At 41.4% G+C, this 16,666-nt stretch overlaps 1 protein-coding gene and 1 pseudogene across 1 annotated transcript in view; one reads left to right on the top strand and one right to left on the bottom strand.

Annotated features, from left to right (window-relative positions):
* The window catches only part of GPT2 (glutamic--pyruvic transaminase 2), a 166,522-nt gene that overhangs the window by 71,641 nt on the left and 78,215 nt on the right, over positions 1-16,666 (top strand). The gene's annotated exons all lie outside the window — the stretch shown is intronic.
* The window catches only part of LOC101438307 (estradiol 17-beta-dehydrogenase 8 pseudogene), a 44,727-nt pseudogene continuing 42,854 nt past the window's right edge, over positions 14,794-16,666 (bottom strand).

Genomic DNA, 16,666 nt, shown 5'->3' with positions numbered 1-16,666 from the left:
TGGAATGTCCTATTTATTTAGCTCTTCTTTGATTTCTCTTAGGTATGTTTTATAGGTTTCCATGTATAAGTCCTTTACATCCTTGGTTAAACTTATTCCTAGATATTTGATTCTTTTAGTTGCTATTATGAATGGATTTTTTTCTTGATTTCTTCCTCAGATCGATGACTAAGGGAAAGCTTTCAGTCTTTCTCCATTAAGTATGATGTTAGCTGTGGGTTTTTCATATATGCCCTTTATCATACTGAGGAACTTTCCTTCCATTCCAAGTTTATCAAACACTGTGCTAAACTCATTTATTAGCTCAAGTAGATTTATTGTAGATATTTTAGAATTTTCTAAGATAGGATTATGTCATCTGTGAATAGTGAGAATTTTACTCTCTCTTTTCCTATTTGGGTGTCTTTTATCTCTTTTTTTCTTGCCTAATTGTTCTAGCTAGAACTTCTAGCATAATGTTGAATAACAGTGCTAATGGTGGACATCCTTGTCTTGTTTCTGATCTCAGTGGAAAAGCTTTCAACCTCTCCCCATTGAGTATGACTTCGGGCTGTGGGATTTTCATATATGCCCTTTATTATGTTGAGGAACTTCCCTGCTATATACCTATGTTTTGAAGCATTTTTATCAAGGAAGGATGCTGGCTTTTGTCAAATGTCTTTTCTGCATCAATCAAGATTATCATATGGTTTTTTTTCCCCTTTGTTTTGTTAATGTAGTGTGTTACATTAATTGATATTCTTTTGTTGAACCACCTTTACATACTTAGGATAAAACCCACTTTATCATGATGTAAAATTCTTTTAATGCATTGTTGGATTTGATTTGCAAGTATTTTGTTGAAGAATTTTGCATCCGTATTAATAAGTGAAATGAGTATTTTTCTTTTCTTGTGGTGTCTTTTTTTTTTTTTAAAGATTTATATATTTATTTCTCTCCCCTTCCCCCCCCCCACCCTGGTTGTCTGTTCTCTGTGTCTATTTGCTGCGTCTTCTTTGTCTGCGTCTGTTGTCAGCGGCACGGGAATCTGTGTTTCTTTGTTGCATCATCTTGTTGTGTCAGCTTGTTGTGTCAGCTCACCATGTGTGAGGTGCCATTCTTGGGCAGGCTGCACTTTCTTTCGCGCTGGGTGGCTCTCCTTACAGGGCGCGCTCCTTGCACGTGGGGCTCCCCTACGCGAGGGACACCCCTGTGTGGCAGGGCACTCCTTGCGCACATCAGCACTATGAATCCACACGGGTCAAGGAGGCCTGGGGTTTGAACCGCAGACCTCCCATGTGGTAGACGGTTGCCCTAACCACTGGGCCAAGTCCGCCGCCCTCTTGTAGTGTCTTTATCTGGCTTTGGTATTAGGGTGATGTTGGCCTCATAGAATGATTTAGGTAGTATTCCCTCCTGTTCAATTTTTTTGAAAAGTCTGAGCAGGATTGGTATTAATTCTTGTGATGATTAGTAGAATTCACCTGTGCATCAGTCCTGGGCTTTTATTTGTTGAGAGGTGTTTGATGACTGATTAATCTCTTTACTTGCAATTGGTCTGTTGAGATCTGTTTCTTCTCAAGTCAGTGTAGGTTCATGTGTTTCTAGGAATGTGTCCATTTCATCCAGGTTGTCTGACTTTTGGGCACATGATCCTTTTTGTTTCTGTGGGGTTAGGGGTAATGTCCCCTTCTCCTCTCTGACTTCATGTCTTCACTCTTTTTTTCCCTCTTTGTAAGTTTAGCTAAGTGTTTTAGTTTGCCAAGGATACAAAGTACCAGAAATGGGTTGGCTTTCATAGAAGGGATTTATTTGGGATAAAAGCTTACAGTTCCTAGGCTTGTGAGAAGTCTAAATCAGGGCAACGTAAAGATGTGCTTTCTCACCAAAGTCAGCTACCACATGGCAAAGCAAGATGGCTGCTGATCTCTGCCAAGGTTTCTGCCTTTCTGAAACTGTGGGCAAACCTGGCATAGGGCTTGTCTCCTACTGGGCCTCCTCTCTCTCTCTTTCTGGGCCTCAGCTCCTTGAGCCTCTCGTGGGCATTCTTTCTTTGCAGTTCAGCTGTGGGTGAAACCTCTCTCACATGGCAGGATGAAATATGGTGGTTGTCTTTTCGTGTCTGTTTCTCCATGTGTTTCTGTTTGTATCAGACCCAGGAGCAGGGCAGAGACTCAATCTGAGTCATGCCTGACTGACTTAGTTTAAGCAAAAGTTCTAAATCATCTTATCAAATAATCTAATCAAGGGAGCCGCAACAAAATTAATTTAAAAAATATATATATATATTTTTAAGATTTTTTAAATTAATTTTTCTCCCTCCCCCCACCATTGTCTATTCTCTGTGTCCATTCACTGTGTTCTTCTGTGCTTGCTTTTGGTTTTGCTAATGCCTTCTATTTTTTTAATTCTCAATTTCATTTATATCTGCTCTACTTTTTTTTTGGAGGTACTGGGGCTAGGAATTGAACCCCAGACCTCATTTGTGGGAATCTGGCACACAACCGCTGAGCCACATCAGCTCCCCTGATTTGTTTTTTTGTTTTTTTGTTTTCTTCTTGTTTGTTTTTTTGTTTTTAGGAAGCACCAGGACCGAACCTAGGACCTCCCATGTGGGAAGCAAGTGCTCAACTACTTAAGCCACATCTGCTCTCTTTTTTTTTTTTAATTTATTTTTCTCCCTTTCCCTGTCCTGCCCACCCCCCCAGTTGTTTGCTCTCTGTGTCCATTCACTGTGTGTCTTCTTCTGTGTCCTCTTATATTCTTGTCAACATCACCTGGAATCTGTGTCTCTTTTTTTGTTGTGTTATCTTGCTGGCTTCACTTTTTCGCACTGGGCGGCTCTCCTTATGGAGCTCACTCCTTGCACGTGGGGCCCCCCTACACGGGGGTCACCCCTGCGTGGCACAGTACTCCTTGTGCACATCAGCACTGTGCATGGGCCAGCTCATCACATGGGTCAGGAGACCCTGGGTTTGAAAGTTGGACCTCCCATGTGGTAGGCGGATGCCCTATCTGTTGGACCAAATCTGCTTCCCAACATCTACTCTCTTTAATCTTTTTTATTTCTTTCTTTATGCTTGCTTTGGATTTAGTTTGCTGTTATTTTTCTTTTTTAAAGATTTATTTATTTCTCTCCCCTTCTCCGCTGTTGTCTGCTCTCTCTGTCCATTCGCTGTGTGTTCTCTGTGTCTGCTTGCATTCTTGTCATGCAGCACGGGGAAACTGTCGCTTTTTTTTGCTGTGTCACCTCTCCATGTGTGCAGCACCACTCCTGGGCGGGCTGCACTTTTTTGGCCCGGGCTGGCTGTCCTTGCAGGGTGCACTCCTTGTGCGTGGGGCACCCCTATGTGGTGGACACCCCTGTGTGGCATGGCACTCTTTGCACATGGCAGCACCACATGTGAGCCAGCTCACCACACGGATCAGGAGGCCCTGGGTCATGAACCCTGGACCCTCCATATGGTAGGTGGATGCTCTATCAGTTGAGCCAGAACCGCTTACCTGCTCTTATTTTTCTAGTTCCTCCAGGCAAGTAGTTAGGTCTTTGATTTTAGCTCTTTTTTAGTATAAGTTTATGGCTATAAATTTCCCTTTTAGCACTGCCTTTGCTGCCTACCATAAGTTTTGATATGTTGTATTTTCATTTTATTCATCTCATGATATTTACTGATTTCCCTTGTAATTTCTTCTTTGACCCACTGATTGTTTAAGAGTGTGTTCTTTAACTCCTATATATTTGTGGGTTTTCCAGTTCTATTCCTGTTACTGATTTCCAGTTTCATTCCATTATGGTCAGAGAAGATGGTTTGTGTAATTTCAATCTTTAAAAAATTTTTTTTTTATTTTAATTTTTTAAAAGATTTATTTCTCTTCCCTTCCCCACCCCCCAATTGTCTGCTCTCTGTGTCCATTCACTGTGTGTTTTTATGTGACTGCTTCTATCCTTATCAGCGGTACCGGGAATCTGTGTTTCTTTTTGTTGCATCATCTTGTTGTGTCAGCTCTCTGTGTGTGTGGCGCCATTCTTGGGCAGGGTGCGTTTTCTTTTGTGCTGGGCAGCTTTCCTTACGGGGCGCACTCCTTGTGCGTGGGGCTCCCCTATGCTGGGGACAGCCCTGTGTGGCACAGCACTCCTTGTGTGCATCAGCACTGTACATGGGCCAGCTCCACACGGGTCAAGGAGGCCCGGGGTTTGAACCGTGGACCTCCCATGTGGTAGGTGGATGCCCTATCCATTGGGCCAAGTCTACTTCCCAACAAATTCAGTTTTATTGATACGTATTAATAAAGCATACATTTCATCCAAGGTGTACAATCAGTGGTATTTGGTATAATCACATAGTTATGCATTCATCACTTCAATCATCATTAGAACATTTTCATTATTTTAATAATAACATAATAATAATAAACTAACAAGAAAATTCTTTACCCCTCCATCTCTCTATACATCCCCTGCAATACATAGCTGCTATTTCTGACTATTCTTGCACAATTACTTATTTATTAAGCAGTTTTATTGAAATAAATTCATATACCATATAATCTATGCAAAGTGTATAGTCAGTGATTTTTCCCCCCTAATCACTAGTGATGTTGAACATTTTTTCATGTATTTCTTTGCAATTCGTATTTCTTCTTTGTACAAATGCCTATTCAAGTCTTTTGCCTATTTTTTAATTGGGTTGTCTTTTTATTGTTGAGTTGTAGCATCTCCCTATATGTCATAGATATTAACCCTTATTGGATATGTGATTTTCATATGTTATCTCCCAATGAGTTGGCTGCCTTTTCACCCTTTTGACAAAATCTTTGAGGTGCGAAATTTATTTTTTTTAAAAGATTTATTTATTTATGTCTCTCCCCTTCCCTCCCCCACCCCCCCACAGCTGTCTGCTCTTTGTGTCCTTTCACTGTGTATTCTTCTGTGATCGCTTCTGTCCTTATCAGCGGCACCGGGAATCTGTGTTTCTTTTTGTTGCATTATCTTGTGTCAGCCCTCTGCATGTGCGGTGCCATTCTTGGGCAGGCTGCATTTTGTTTCGCACTGGGCAACTCTCCTTATGGGGCGCACTCCTTGCATGTCGGGCTCCCCTACACGGGGGACACCCCCGCGTTGCACGGCACTCCTTGCACGCATCAGCACTACACATGGGCCAGCTCCACACAGGTCAAGGAGGCCCGGGGTTTGAACTGCACACCTCTCATGTGGTAGGCGGACACCCTATCCATTGGGCCAAGTCCGCTCCCCCCATTTATTTTTTTTTGTTGCTCATGCTTTGGGTGTAAGGTCCAAGAAACCACCACCTACTACAAGGTCTTTAAGATGTTTCCCTATATTTTCTTCTAGGATTTTTATGATCCTGGCATTTATATTAAGGTCTTTGATCCATTTTCAGTTGATTCTTGTATAAGGAATGAGATAAGGGTTGTCTTTCTTTCTTTTGGTTATGGATATCCAGTTCTCCCAGCACCATTTCTTGAAGAGACTATATTGTCCCATTAACCTGGCTTTGGTAGGTTTGTTGAAAACCAGTTGCCCATAGAGGTGAGGGTTTATTTCTGGATTCTCAGTTCTATTCCACTGATCGATGTTTCTATCTTTATGCCAATACCATGCCGTTTTTCTGTCTTTATGCCAATACCATGCTGTTTTGACCACTGTAGCTTTGCAATGTTTCAGGGTCAGGAAATGAAATTCCTCCCACATCACTCTTCTTTTTTAGAACGCTTTTGGCTGTTTGTGTGCACTTTCCCTTCCAAATGAATTGGGTAATTGCCTTTTCTATTTCTGTAAAGTAGGCTTTTGGAATTTTGCTTTGTATTGCATTGAATCTATAAATCAGTTTGGGTAGGATTGACATCTTAACAATATTTAGTCTTCTAGTTAATGAACATGGAATAGCCTTCCATTTGTTTAGATCTTTTTTTTAATTTAAGCATTGTTTTGTATTTTTCTGCATATATATCCTGTATTTTTTTGGTTAAATTGATTCCTAGGTATTTGTCTTTTTGTTGCTATTGTAAGTAGAATTTCTCCTCTGATTTTCTCCTCAGATTCTTTAATACTAGTGTACAGAAACACCACTGATTTTTGCATGTTGATCTTATATCCTGCCACTTTGCTGAACTCGTTATTAGGTCAAGTATCTTTGTTGTAGACATTTCAGAACTTTCTCAATATGTGATCATGCCATCCAATTAGTGAGAGTTTTACTACTTCTTTTCCTATTTGGTTGCCTTTTATTTTTTCTTGTCTAATTGCTCTAGTTAGAAATTCTAGAACAATGTTGAATAAAAATGGTAACAGTAAATATCCTTCTTTTGTTCTCAGTCTTAGAGGGAAAGCTTTCAACCTTTCCCCATTGAGTACAATGTTGGCTGTGGGTTTTTCATATATGGCTTTTGTCATATTGAGGAGTTCTCCTTCTATTCCTATCTTTTAAAGTATTTTTTATCAAAAAAGAATGCTGGATTTTGTTATTCTGCATCAATTAAGTGATCGTGTGTTGTTTTTCCCTTCAATTTGTTAATGTGGTATGTTACTTTGATTTTCTTATGTTGAACCAGTCTTGCGTACCAGGAATAAATCCCACTTGGTTGTGATGTATAAGTCTTTTGATATGCTATTGGATTTGAATTGCAAGTATTTTGTTGAGAATTTTTGCATCTATGTTCATTAAAGAGATTGTTCTGTGTAGCAGTTTGATATTATTGATGAATTCCAAAAAGAAATATTGGATTATGTTTGTAAACTGATCTTTTCTTCTGGGCATATTCAATTATATTGGATTCATAGGTTTACTTGATTAAGTAATTATGTAAACCTCTTGTGCCAGTAAGGCATCGAGTCCCCACCCTTTTGTGGGTGGGGACTCACAGATAAAAGGCATGGCAAAGGACAGAGTTAAGGGGTTCTTAATGTTGGAATTTTGATGTTTGAGTTTGATGCTGAAGCTGGAGCCCTGGGAAGAAAGCAACCCTCAGCCCAGAGAGAAGACCTGGAAAGAGAGGAACCCAGGAAGCCTGAACCCTGACAAACGTCGGCAGCCATCTTGCTCTAATATGTGGAAATAGACTTGATAAGGGAAATAACTTATACTTTATGGCTGGTATCTGTAAGCTCCTACCCCAAATAAATACCCTTTATAAAAACCAACCCATTTGTGGTATCTTGCATCAGCACCCCTTTGGCTGACTAATACAGTCTATAATTTCTTTTCTTGTATCTTTATCTGGCCTTGGTATTCGGGTGATGTTGGCTTCATAAAAAGGGTTAGGTAATTTTCTCTCTTCTTCAATTTTTTGGAAGAGTTTAAGCAGGATTGGTGTTAATTCTTTTTGAAATGCTTGGTAGAATTCATTTGTGAAGTCATCTAGTCCTGGACTTTTCTTTGCTGGGATATTTTTGATGACAGATTCAATCTCTTTAAATGTGATTGGTTTGTAAAGTTCTTATATTTCTTGTAGCATCACTGTAGGTTGTTTGTGCATTTTTAGGAATTTCTCCATTTCATCTAAGTTGTCTAGTTCTTTGGCATATAGTTTCTCATAATATCCCCTTATGATCCTTTTAATTCTGTGGGGTCAGTCATATAACTCCCGCTCCTCCTTCATTTCTGATTTTATTTATTTGCATCTTCTCTCTTTTTTTCTTTTTAATCTAGCTAGGGGTTTGTCAATTTTGTTGATCTTCTCAAAGAACCAGCTTTTGGTTTTGTTGATTTTCTCTATTGTTTTGTTCTCAATTTCATTTGTTTCTGCTCTCATCTTCATTATTTCTTTCCTTTTGCTTGCTTTGGGAGTGGTTTGCTGTTCTTTTTCTAGTTTCTCCAGTTGTTCAGTTAGATCTTTGATTTTAGCTCTCTCTCCTTTTTAAATATAGGTGCTTATTTATGTTTTCATTTTAATATATTCCATTACTTTTTAATATAGGTATTTATACATTTCCCTCTCAGTACTGCCTTCACTGTATTCCATAAGTTTTGGTAAGTTGTATTTTCGTTTTCATTCTTCTCAATATACTTACTAATCTCACTTATAATTTCTTCTTTGACCCCACTGATTATTTAGGAGTATGTTGTTTAGCCTCCACTCATTTGCAAATTTACCTCTTTCCTGTATATTTTATTGATTTCCAGTTTCATTCCATTACAATCTGAGAAGGTGCTTTGTAATATTTCAATCTTTTTATATTTATTGAGGGTTGCATTGTGACCTAATGTGGTCTATCCTAGAGAAAGATCCATGTGCACTTGAGAAAAATGTATAACCGCTTGAATTTGGGTGCAACATTCTGTATATGTCTGTTAGGTCTAACTCATTTATTATAATATTCTAATTCTCTGTTTCCTTGTTGATCTTCTGTCTAGTTTTTCTATCTAATGACAGTTTTGTCAGTTTGCCTCATGTCTTTTGGGGCACCCTGGTTATGTGCATAGATATTTATGACTGTTATTTCTTTCTGGTGGATTGTTCCTTTTATTAATATATAATGGCTTTCTGTATCCCTCATAACTTTTTTTGCATTTAAAATTGTTTTGTTTGATATTAATATAACTACCCCTTCTGTTTTTTGGGTACTGTTTGCATGGAGTATCTTTTTCCAGCCATTCACTTTCAGCTGGTTTGTATCCCTGGGTCTAAGGTGGATCTCTGGTAAGCAGTGTATGGATGTCTCATGGTTTTTTTATCCATTCTGTTGGCCTGTATCTTTTGATTGGTGAGTTTAATCCATTCATGTTCAATGATATTATTGTAAATGCATTATTTACTTCCACCATTTTATTCTTTGGTTTTGCATATCATATTTTTGTTTGTCTTTTTACTCTTTTGGTTGTCCATACTGCTGTTCTTTCATCTATACTCTCCTCCAAGCCTCTCTCTCCTGTGTTTTTCTTTCAGGCTCTAAGACTTCCTTTAATATTTCATGCAAAGGTGGGTTCTTTTTTTTACCAACTATCTTTAGTTTCTGTTTATATGTGAATATTTTATACTTTCCTTCATATCTGAAGGACAATTTACTGAATAAAGAATTCTCAGCGGGCAGTTTTTCTCTTTCAGTCTCCTGATTGTATCGTACCACTGTCTTCTCACCTCCATGGTTTCTGCCGAGAAACCTGCACTAAACCTTACTGGGTGTCCATTGTACATAATGGTTTGTTTCTCCCTTGCTGCTCTCAGAATTTTCTCTCTATCTTTGACATTCTAAGTAGTATGTATCTTGGAGAAGGTCTGTTTAGATTTATTCTGATTGGGGAACAGTGGGCTTCTTGGTCATGTAGGTTCATTTCTCTGGTGAGAGTTGGGAAATTTTCAGCTATTATTTCCTCAAATACTCTTTCTGCCCTCTCCCCCTTCTCTTCTCCTTCTGGAACTCCCATGACACATATGTTGTTCTTCGTGCTCACTCAATGTCTTTTTGATATCGTTCATCTTATTAGCCATATTGTCTTCAACTCATTAACTTGATTTTGGAAATTTGTGTACATCTCGTTAGTTTTCTCAAATCCTGCGTCTCTTCTAGAGCTATAATATATTCCTTTTCCTTGGCCATGTCTTCCATTTTCTTATTATGGCTCCTAATTTTTTTGCTGATATCTATACATCTGATTAGGATGTGATTTACTCAAATGCTCAATTTCTTTCTCTTTTATAGAGATTTTTAGTGGTGGGAGGCTATGTGTTATGTTGCTTTTTGATTCTTGGTTCTACCTTGATCGTTAGGATTGTTTCTGTTAGTTGCACAAAACTGGACTTTGATTCCAGTGATGTGTTGCAGACCCACTTCCTAGGGCCTTGGGAATGAGGCTATAAAGGCCAGAAAAAGCCTCTCCAAATTATTTAATTTTCTCATGTGCTGCCAGAAGATGGAATTCTCTGATAGCCCTTTCAATTCAATGCCTGGTCCAAGTGTTTTTTACTGTAACACAGACCAGATCAATTTGATAGAGTTTTCTGCATGGAGGGTAAGAGCCTTATAGTTCAGACTTTCTCAGAAACAGTTCTCCAGCCTTCTCTGGCAGCCCCCTCCCTTTTCCCAGATAAGAAATAATTTCACTCACCTCTGAGTCCTCAACAATCAGTTCTGGGTAATAGAGAATGAGACTGGGAGGGTTGGATTTCTTTAGTCCCTTGCTGGCTTCCAAGGTAAACAATGGCATGGCCCCACACAGCCTGGAATGGCTTGTGGGACACAGCAGAACACATTTGTGGGTCAGAAACTGAGTCTGCCTTAGGCTTTGTCCCTCTCTTTCCCCTCTCCTGGGGTGGTGGATCCCTGGAGCCCCCTTTGTTTATAGCCAGCTCAGAGGCCTGAGAATTCTACAGTGTCTTTACCTTGGGGGAGGTGCCAACAGTTTCTTCTCACAGTTTCACTGTCCCTATTCCCTTCCTTTGTCCCGTTCTGTTCTGGGTGGTGTCCAGTCTTTGCCTGGTGTCCAAAACCCTAGAAGATCTTTTTCTAGGCTATCAAGAAGAGAGTCTTTCTAGTCTGTCATCTTTCCAGAAGCCCTTCAGATTTATTCTGATTGAAATATGCTGAGCTTCTTGGACATGTATTCTTTTATGAGAGTTGGGAAATTTTCAGCCATTATTTCCTTAAATACCCTTTCTGCCCCTTTTCCCTTCTCTTCTCCTTCTCGAATTCTCATGACAAGTGTGTTGTTGCATTTCGTGTTACCATTCAACTCCCGAAGCCCCTGCTCAATTTTTTTCTGTTCTTTTCTCTCTTCAACTTCAGCTGTTCTGTCTTTGGTATCACTTATTCTTTCTTCTGTCATTTAGAATCTGCTGTTATATGCTTCTAATGTGTGTGTGTGGTTTTTTTTTAAATGATGTATTCAGGTTTTCAAATTCTTCTTCGTGCTAGCTCAGTTTCTTCTTGATGTCATTTATCTCTTTAGCCATATTGCTTTTCAACTCATTAATTTGATTTTGGAAACTTGTGTTCATCTCATTGATTAGTTGTCTCAAATCCTGCATCTCTTCTGGGGCTTTGATACATTTCTTGGGCCATGTCTTTCATTTTTTAGTATGGCTTGTAATTTTTTTGCTGATGTCTAGGCATCTGATTAGGATAGTAAGTTTACTCAGATGCTCAGTTTTTCTCTTTTGTAGAGATTTAGTGGCAGGAGGTTACTGCTGTTCTTTGATTCTTGGTTCAACCTCTTCTGGGTCTTTAGGACTGTCCCTTTTATTAGCTCAGTATTGGCTCTGGACCTAGTAATGGGTTGCAGACCTGCTTCTTAGACCTTGGGGAGGGAAGCTGTAAAGGGTGGAAAAATCTTCTCTTATTTATTTACTTTTATATCTTCATGTGCACTTTCTTAGTCTGCCAGCAAATGGCACTCTTTGACAGCCCTTTCAGTTTACTGTCTGGTAGGAGTGTGTTTGCTGCAACAAGGACTAGATCAAAGTGACAGAGGTTCCTGCCTAGAGGCTAAGAGCCTCCTATTTCAAACTTTCTCAGAGGCAGTTCTCAAACCTTTCCTGGCAGCCACCTCCTTTTTCCCAGGTTGGAACTAATTCCACTCCCAACTTTGTCCTCAACATTCAGTCCCAGTCAGTAGAGCAAGAGATAGAGAAGGTTGGATCTTGTCAGTCTCATGGGGACTCCCAAAGAAAACAATGGCAGGCCTGGAGGGGCTTGTGGGACACAGCAGACCAAATTTGTGGGTAAAAAGCTGAGTCAGCCTTAGGCTTTGTGTGTGTGTCTCTCTCTCCTCATCCTTGGGGAGGTGAATCCCTAGGCTCCCTTTGTCTATAGCTACCAGCCCCACAGCCTGAGAATTCAGAAGTGTCTATAGTGTGGGGGCAAATGCCAGCAGTAACAACTGCCAGTTTTAACTCACAGTTTTTCCATCACAATTCTTTTTCTTTGTCCCTCTCTCTTCTGGGTGATGTCTAACCTTCTCCTAGAGTCCTAAATCCTAGAGGATTTTTTTCCCAGGCCATTTCTGGCTGTCCTCTAGTTTTTTTTTCTGAGAGAGAAGAGAGTCCCATGTTTTTCTAGTCCATCATCTTCCTGGAAGTTCTCTCAATGTTTAAAATTTACTGAGACTTGTTTTGTGACCCAACGTGTGGTCCATCTTTGAGAGCAATTGTCTCAGTTTGCCACAGGACTGCCAATGCAAAGTACCAGAAATGTGTTGACTTTTATAAAGGGAATTTATTTGGGGTAAAAGCTTACAGTTCTTAGGCCCTGAAATGTCCAAATCAAGGCACCATCAGGGATGCCTTCTCTACCCAAATCAGCTACTGTTGATCTGGTGTCCTGTCACATGGCAGTCAGGCATGTGACAGGGCTAGTCTCCTCAGACTTTAGCTGCTCCATGGGCCAGCCCTTCGGGGGCCTCTTTCTGTTCCTCTGTGCTTCGTTGATTCCAGACTCTGGGACCTCTCTCAGCCTCTCAGTGCTTTGCTACCTTTCTGCAGCTGTAGGCAAACCTGGGGTCCTCTCTTTTATATGGCCAGGTCAAAATGGCAGAGCTCTCTTTTCCTGTGTGTCTCACTCTATGTGTCTGTTTCTATAAGACCAAGCAAGAGGGTGGAGACTCAACCTGAGTCATGCCTCACTGACATAGTCCAATCAAAAAGGGTCTCGCTTCTGGGGATGAGCCTCCCTGGGGCTGAGGGATTACTGCCAAGCACCAGCTATGATGCAACTGGAAAAAGACCTTGAATAAAAAGGGGAAATGGTAAAGACAAATGAGTTTATATGGCTAAGAGACTTCAAAATGAGTCAGGAGGTCACCAGAGGAGTCATGCTTATACATGTCTCAGCAGGATCTCAGAGACAACCAAAGTAGATACAAACCCAGGTAGTGGTACTCCTGAGAGCTACAGAGACACCCAGGTTCTATGGTCATGGCAGATGGCTCTGGAGTTCAGTGCCTTGCCAGTAGGTCCTACTTTGGAATTTGTGCTCCTGAGTGTGATGGAGTTGGACTCAGATGTGACTTCCTTACACATGCCTTTTCTGTTCCTTTTACTGAACCTGTGATTGGTGCTGGTGTTGGTGTATGCCCAGGAGACTTGAATCTCTGGGCTGTCCATGTGCCAGCTGAGCCCTGGGCCTCAGCAGTGTTACAGGGCCTACTCTCCAGTTTGTTAGACTTACCCAGATCAGCTGACAGGGAGATGTGGATGGGCAACCACCACACCAAGGGATCAAGAGAGTCTGCAGCTGTGGACATCAGAGTCCCATCCACTAGCTATGTGGGATTGAAGCCCCCTCTCATTTGAGAGGTGGAGTGTGGGCATTGCCATCCTAGGACGGAGGAATAAAATATGGATTACAATGGACTTACTGGTATTCTACTAGAATTATTGTGACTCTAGCAATGGAAGAAATTCTATCATTGATGTGGAGACAGCGGGTATGGGAGTTGCCAAAGGCAGGGAGAGGGAATAAGAGATGTGATACAGGGGCATTTTTGGGACTTGGGGTAGTCCTGAATGATATTAGAGGGACACATGTAGGACATTATATATCCTGCCATAACCCACTGAATGGACTGGAAGAGAGTGTAAAGTACAATGTAAACTATAATCCATGCTGTGTAGCAGTGCTCCAAAATGTATTCATCAAATGCAGTGAATGTGCCACTGATGGAAGAAGGTCTTGATGTGGGAAAAGTGGGGGATATGGGGAGTGGGGTATATGGGAACCTCCTATATATATATATATATATATACACATTTTTTAAAAAAATATTTATTTATTTCTCTCCCCTCCCCACCTCCCAGTTGTCTACTCTCTGTGTCCATTCGCTGTGTGTTCTTCTGTGACCGCTTCTATCCTTATCAGTGGCACCGGGAATCTGTGTTTCTTTTTTTGTTGTGTCATCTTGTTGTGTCAGCTCTCCGTGTGTGTGGCGCCATTCTTGGGCAGGCTGCGCTTTCTTTCACGCTGGGTGGCTCTCCTTACAGGGCGTACTCCCTGTGCGTGGGGCTCCCCTAAGCAGGGGACACCCTGTGTGGCACGGCACTCCTTGCGCGCATCAACTCTGTGCATGGGCCAGCTCCACACGGGTTGAGGAGGCCCAGGGTTTGAACCGTAGACCTCCCATGTGGTAGGAGGATGCCCTATCCATTGGGCCAAATCCGCTTCCCTCCTATATTTTTTAATGTTACATTTTGTGTGATCTATGTATCTTTTAAAAATAAAATATATATATTTTAAAAAGGGTCTCATACCCACAGGAATGAATTAGTTCATAAACATAATCCTTCTATTTTTGGGATTTACCAAATTCATACTGTTACGGCAATCCTTGTGTACTTGAGAAGAATGCATATCCTGCTCTTCTGGGCTGCAATGTTATATATATGTCTGTTAGATTTACTTCTTTTATCATTTTCAAGTTCTTTGCCTCCTTATTGATCTTTCATCTAGATGTTTTATCTGTTGATGAGAGTAATACATTGACATCTCCAACTATTTTTTGCCAGCATTTGCCTCATATATTTTGGGACACTGTGGTTAGGAGCATAAAGATTTATGATTGCTTTTCCTTCTTGGTGGATTGCCCCTTTTATTAATACAATGTCCTTCTTTGTCTCTTATGACAGCTTTTGACTTAAAATCTATTTTGTCTCATATTAGTATAGCTACTCCAGCTCTTTTCTGGTTGCTATTTGCATGGAATATCTTTTCCTGTTCTTTCACTGTCAGTGTAATTGTGTCTTTGGGTCTAAGATGAGTCTCTTCTAAACAACATATGGATGGATCATGCTTTTTTTTTTTTTTAATCCTCTCTGTGTATTTTTTATTTTTTGGCAGGGAAGATGATTTGGAATTTGTTAGGGTCACAAGCACCCCTGCTTCCCATATTCAACATTCCTGAGCTGTATACTGTCACCCCTTTTGTAGTGTGGAAACGTACTGTCCTCATTAGCAGGAGTCTGGGCTGAATGGTGGGGGAGTGAGCAGAGTCCAGAGTTTTTGAGGCAGTTACATGAAAAGCCTCCAGAGACTTCCATTGAGACTCCCATAATTTATCCACTGTCTTTAGATGCCAAGAATATAACCACAACTGCCACATCCTTAGAATCCCCCATATGTCCCATTGGGATCACCTTGTACAGCACTTTCTATAGCACCTTTTGTGTCATGGATGTTGTAAGGAATCCTGGGAGGACAGTGTTAACAGCATTTCCCATTTCGTCCAAACTTGGTCTGCAGTCTGGGCCAGCCCACTCATTCTAACCTTGGATGCAACATGGTTTGCCCCTCATTCCCCACTTTTCTTGTGATACTACTAATGTTGATGATGGAACCATGACATCCACTGGACACCAAGGCTTGGCCTAGAGCCTGAGTGACTGGAAAGGTGCCCTGGAGTTTGACAGCTATGACTTTTTCCAAATTATCCTCAGATGTGGAACAGAAACTCATCATGGGTGATGCCTGCACAGGACACATTTACAGATGGTGGGTGAGAAAAGTAGGCCTCTGATTTTTCCAGTAGGTGCCTGATGAATGTGTTTTGGAGGTGTTTCCCTAGGGGCTTCCCTTCAAATAGGGAACTTGATGCTAGGGAAGTCAGATGACATCCTAACCTTGGGGTCCTTAGACCCAGGGGATGACATCAGTTCCACACAGTCTCAAAGGTCTAAGAAGCCAGCAGTTTCTCTGGCCTGTAACCCTGTATGGATGCTTCTCTTTCTTCCTCTAGTAACTCCCTGAGCTGGGACTCCCCCAGCCTGTAATGAGGGACACCAAGAAGCCCATCCTCTTTCCCACAGAGGAGAATTCAGAAATTCAGTAAATCAGTCTTCCCCTATCCCAATTTGGTCCTGTTTCTCTCCTGCTCTGGGCCTGTTGCTGCTGCTTCTCTGGGTGCCAAGATGTGGGCTCAGGTGTTTTGGTGAGTTGATGATAGATACTTAGCCTAAGAGGCTAAGAAGAGTGGTCTGTCGGGCAGGATGTGGGCAGAGGGAACCGGTCCTACTTATACTAAGAAACACTGAAATCTCCTGATGGTGTCGGATTCCTGCTGGGGGAGTTTGGGGAGGGCCCTCAGTGGTAGGGTATTGGGACCTTAGGCAGATCCTAAACTAAAGGGAGCCAGAGGCTTGAAGTCATTAGTGATTTGAGTGGAGAAAGAAAAAAAGAATCTTGGAGGTCTCAGGCTGCTGGGAAGGGAATGGTGATGCAAAGCACTGAAGTGGGCAGGGGTGCTTTTTCACTCACTCTGGACCAAGGCCCTAGCTCCTTGCTAGAAGCCAAAGCTCATGGGCCTGAGGTTTTTAGCATAGCATCCTTTGTAGTAAATCTCAAGCCCTTTGCTACATTTGGCACATTGGAAGCAGGACTTATGCCAAGACTTCCCAGCACAGGTGACTTTCTCAGCAGCATCTACAGCCTGGCTGCACCAGGGGCAGTCCTCAGAGTTGCCAATCTTCTGGGCAAACTTGGATGTACTGGGGTTGTAATGGGCCTGTGACCAGGGACATCCTCATGCTTGATGTTCAGCAATTCCCCCTTGTCCGTGCTCAGCATGCTTGTGCCCTACCCAAAGCTATTGCCTTTTGGTCCATACTTTTTGTGGTAGCAGGACTTGCAGTAGATCTCACTATGCACAGCCACTGTGGTGCTATCCAGATTCTTCTTTCAGACCATGCACAGGAAGCAGGATTCATGGAAACTGTTGTCTTTGCACTGAACATCTTTAGCAAA

Source organism: Dasypus novemcinctus, chromosome 18 (genome assembly GCF_030445035.2).
Source record: "Dasypus novemcinctus isolate mDasNov1 chromosome 18, mDasNov1.1.hap2, whole genome shotgun sequence".
Taxonomy (NCBI): Eukaryota; Metazoa; Chordata; class Mammalia; order Cingulata; family Dasypodidae; genus Dasypus; species Dasypus novemcinctus.
The sequence above is the reverse complement of the archived record's forward strand: the minus strand, read 5'-3'. Positions and strand labels throughout refer to the sequence as shown.